We start from the raw sequence: 5,110 nt of genomic DNA on the forward strand, positions 1-5,110 counted from the left end.
CCTGCTAGGAGTTTCTCCCTACCAAGCAGCATGCAGTTCTTCAATGAAGCAGGCACTGAAAAAGCACTTCAAATCACCTGAGGTGCTCACTCCAGGCTCTGGGAAGAAGGTGGATTATGGGAGATGTAGGGAGGGGATGGCACCCTCAGGGCTCTGAACTGTTTAAATAAGCAGCAGGATGAATTGAGGGGTCCCTAGGGACCAGGGTCAGTTTGTGGAAGGTGTCCTACCCAAAGGGTGTAAGGTTGATGGAAGTGGGCTAATCGACATCCTTGGTTTTCTTTTCTTTTCTCATAATGTACATTCAAAAAAGCAGAAGATGAATACACAGTGAGGAGGCATAGGAACCAGGTCCCTACACAGATGTCCCATCACCTGTTAACCTTATCAGGAGAGAGAGAGAGAGAGAGAGAGAGAGAGAGAGAGAGAGAGAGAGAGAGAGATGGAGGAGGAGGAGACAGGTCAAGAAAACTAAATGATAAAGCAGATTCTAGAATCTCACTCCGGCTTATTTCCTCTTTCACCTTAGCTGACTGCAAACTTTTTTTCTTCCAGAAAGTGAGGGAGCTGGTGCTTGGCCACCCTGTCGGCAACAGCAGGCTTCTTGACACTCCCACTTATGCAGGTCTGACCGCCATCTAGCTTGGAAGGTATGGCATTGCTCACTGCAGCCCTGGCCCCCAGGGACACAAGCAGGGTGGGGATGCCTGCACTCTTAATCACAGAGATTTCTTTGGTCTTCATGGATAGTCACCCATCGAGGATGTTGGTTGACTAGTTCCACGTGGCAGGGTCCACACTCACTGGGCGGGACAGCAGGTCCTTGGGAAACATCTCAGAGACTCTCTTTCCCTCTGCACCCAGCACAGCCATGGTGTCCTCTGTGGCTACTGTAGTGTTCCTTCAGGTTGCCTTTAGTGGTGAAGGCCTGCCTGCATATATTGCACACAAAAGGCTTTTCTCCTGTGTGTATCCATTCATGGATCTGAAAGGCACTGGCAGATGAGAAGTTCTTTCCCCTCTGTGGGCAGCAGTGTTGCTTGGTCTGTCGGCATGACTACGATGCCAGCAAAAGTGTCATGCCTGAGGACATGCTGGAAGGTTCCACAAAGGCACCAGGAACTTCAACTTTGACATAGATGGGCTGGTCTCAGATAAGTGTTGATGGAAGGCTGGGACAACCTTTGGTGTCAATGCTGCAGCTCTCGACACCTTCAGCCTTGGTACCCTCTGGAGACCAGGATTTGATGCTTCCTCTTTGGTTATTGGCAGAGGACACTGCCTAGAAGCACATAGTTTCCCTGATTTATAGACTTTGGCTCTGACACTCCTGATCACCCACAAGCGAGGATGAATCATTAGCCAGGCAGTTGTCACTCTCCACTGAGGCGTTTTCTTGGCTGCTCTGCTACTGCAGGCCCAAAGGGGGAAAAGAGCCCTTTTCCCCCTGAGCATCCAGGGGTGCTATCACAGAAAAGCCCAGAGTGGGCAATGCCATGTGGGTACTAGGATCTGGTGGCACATTTGAGGTACCACTGGGAGCCTCCTGAGAACAGATCTCCTCTTCTGATCCCTTCCATGGCATCTTCCTGAGAAACAGTGCTGGCACCACCACTCTCATTGATGATCATGGACTCACGACCTATAAAGCCACAGGGACTCTCTGTCAGGGGCATGTTGGGGATCTGGCCACCGATGTGCATTTCGATATGCTGCTATAACATGACAAGGTTGGTAACTCCTTCTGGCAGATGGGGCACACGTGCTGCATCTTTATGGCTGTGTTGGTTCTGTGAACTCCAAGGTTGTCTTTTTGTGGGGAAGGCCCAGCCACAAATACACTGGAATGACTTCTCGCCTGTGTGGGTTCACTAACACATCTTGAGGGAACTCTGACAGCTGAGGACTCGGTGACAAATGAGACACTCATTGGGGTCAGTAGTGGCCTTACCAATGCTTTCCATGAGCTGCTGCAATTTCAGGGTCTCTGACCCAGACTACAGGGCCCCACACCCTTGGGGGATTGTGCGCCATCCCCATGCCAAGTAGTGAAAGTCTCCCCCCCTCACTTTCTGGAGAAGGCCCTGGCTGCATTTGGTTGGTCAGGGAGATAGTCACCCATGAGATCCTTAGAGTTAGGCCCTGAAGCAAGCGTTTGAGGTAGCTCTATGGAAGAGGTTCCCGTGATAGAGACAGGCTCGGTTTCTGCAGAGACTCAATTCATCTGCAGGGATGGGAACAGAGTGTGCATGGGGGAGGAGGGGGGAGGGGACGTGGAACGATGCCTACTGCCACTTTGTCCTGGTTTGCCTTCACCTGAATGTGTCGATGGAAATGTGCCTTGAGCTTGCCCTTGATAGTGAAGCAATGACTACAGAGAGAGCACACATTACGTCTCTCTCCTGAGCAGGAGTGGAGCTGCATCTTCAGGGAGCTAGTTAACCATGAAAACCTTGCTACAGTACTTACAGTTGTGTTTGCTGAGGATGGCCTTTTCCTTGGCCATGACATCCAACGCAGTAGAGGCAGAGATGTTTGGGCGCTTCCCTTTTCCTTTCTTGGATGGGCCGAGCATCACAGTGGAGAAGGGATTCTGCGGAGCACAGAGCCTAGGCTCTGAGGTAGCAGGACACTTGGGAGGTGAGACACATAGTTCAGGCAAACCAGAGTCCCAACAAGGTGAAGGATGTAAACCCTGAGAACATCAAGCCTGCTGTGGAGGGGACACTGACATGAGGTAGCTTGTCTTGTTTCAAGACATCTAAAGACAGCTGGCTTTCTGGGAGCAGAGCCATAGTGCTGGACACCTGCTGGGATACTGACACCCAGCTTGAGACATGTGGTTGCTTAAGGCCTTCAGAGTGTCTGCACCCACCACTATAGAGTGGAGGGCATGAGTTCATCTGGACTCAGATTTGTTCCCTGAGCTGGATCTGCTGCAGCTGCTGCTACTGCAGACACGGGATCTGCTCCAGGACCCATGAGATGCTATGGGTAGCCGATTTGGGCGCTGCAGGAGCATCCACACTCCTTTGGTTCACTGCCACCTTGGTGCTATGGAACGCCTGCAGAGTCACATTGGTGTTGGCCACTTTGCCATTTGAGTAAATTGGTTATGTTCTGGGTTGTGGGTAGCAGGGCAGCCTCTATCTTTAAGTGCAAGATGGAGTCTGTACCCAGCTTTTCCATCGTGTCCCCTGAGCTACCACTTTTCTCCTGGTCACTCGCTGGCTGGCTGGCTCAGGAAGGCTCTGGGGAAGTCCTCTGGAGGTGTTGGCTCCTCGCTGTCATTCATGGCAACAGGAGGATTCTTAGTGCACTTTTTCTTGTGTTCCACAAACTCAGAGAGACTAAAGAACTAGGCACAACACTTCCTTTAGATGGTAGATGTGAGTCTCCTCCAACTGGGGTTGCTTCCCCAGGGCTGTGTCCTCTCTCACTTCATCACCATTCTATGGGGTGTTTCACTGGAGCACCCAGTTCCTTTGCTGCCAGATTCTCTGCAAGGTCAGGGCTCAGCTGCTGGAGCTGCTCACCCCGGCCCTCCTCCTCAGAGTTGATGTGCTGGGGTTTTGCCTGCTTGTGCCTCCACATGAAGCATGCATCCGGGTGCCAGGAAGAGCCCTGATGTCTTGACCCCTCAGCTTAAGGCATTTTTTTAAAACTACCTGAGCAGTCTAAGGCCAAAGCATCACATGGCTACGTACTTATCATTCAAGCCAGCTCTAGTTCACCACCTGAACATCATCTTCCCTGACATGAAATCAAGTTGCCCTGCCAGACTACAATACCACTCCCATTTTTTTTTATCTTCCCAGGACTTACTGCTTTATGCTTTTTTTTACTTGTTTTCATGTTACTTCCTTTCTTTAGAGCAGTGGTCCTCAACCTGTGGGTCGCAACCCCTTTGGGGGTGGCATATCAGATAGTTACATTAAGGTTCATAACAGTAACAAAATTACATTTATGAAGCAGTAAGGAAAATAATTTTATCGTTGAGGGTCACCACCACATGAGGAACTGTATTAAAAGATCACAGCATTAGGGAGGTTGAGAATCAATGCTTTAGAATGTAAGGTTTCTTTTGGCTTTTGTCCCACTATAACTTTAATACTCAGAAGTGTTTGGCAAGCCTAATGTGTATAGAGTACAAAATTTCAGCAACTATGTAGCTTTAAGTAACAAATGCCTGAAATATTTCTTAGAGGAAGAATAAACTTGAAATGCATAAGGATAAAGGTGGATGTTTAAATTGAATATGATGAAAGAAAGTATGACCTAATAGTCACACAAACCCACTGAATAAATAAAACAACAGGTAAAGCTGAAAAAAAAAACATATGTGGAAAAATAACTACTCCTTGTCATGGGGAACAATTATACCCCTCTCTTTACATATGTTTAATGGATGTATTTTAATAATAAATTGTAAAGGGGAGAGAATAAAGAAAATCACTAAGCAAATACAATCTGTATAGATAATAGATAATGGGAAGGTAATAAGTATGACTGAAACAATATTTTTAAAGCCTGTGCTTTTCCCTTCTCAGTGAGCACATTTTTTCCCTTACGTGGTCTTCCTGAAAGAAAATAAAAATGTGTGATACAGGGAATGAACCAAGAGTATGTCACAAGGCCTCCCACACAGTGAGTCACTACCTCTGGGAGACAAACTGTTATTTTAAATCAGTATTTCTAAGTTCCTTATTTTCGTCTATTAACCTTTAGTACTTGGTTTATAGCACTTTTTGTTTTATAGTATATTTCATGGATTAGCTAGTGTCCAAAAAGGCAGGTGTCATTTGGAAAAATAATAAATAAGGCAGAAAGGGAAAAGAAGAGGGTAGATCCATGTGTCCCAACTAGGGACAGTAACACTGAGCCTTGAGATAATTTCATGTCCTAATTTCTCTGTGTGACGAGCTACGGTTAGACATCCTGTGGTCTCTGTGCATCAAAACAATCTGGGTCATTTAAAGTGGCCTGGAAAATACAGTCCTTATTTATGAGTCTCAAGCTTTCCTTGATTCATATATATCATGGGGTTGAAGCAGAGCAGGCAATGAGGGATATATAGAGGTATCTATCTCAAGTTTCTGTACCTGAGGGG

General features: G+C 47.3%; 1 pseudogene across 1 annotated transcript; it reads right to left on the minus strand.

The window, feature by feature from the left end:
• Positions 1-525: 525 nt before the first annotated feature.
• Positions 526-3,594, minus strand: LOC311602318 (sal-like protein 4; annotated as a pseudogene). The gene has a single exon. The product of its transcript is annotated as a sal-like protein 4 (transcript).
• Between the last annotated feature and the right edge of the window lie 1,516 nt (positions 3,595-5,110).

This window comes from Acomys minous (genome assembly GCF_964271855.1).
Source record: "Acomys minous genome assembly, chromosome: 7".
Taxonomy (NCBI): Eukaryota; Metazoa; Chordata; class Mammalia; order Rodentia; family Muridae; genus Acomys; species Acomys minous.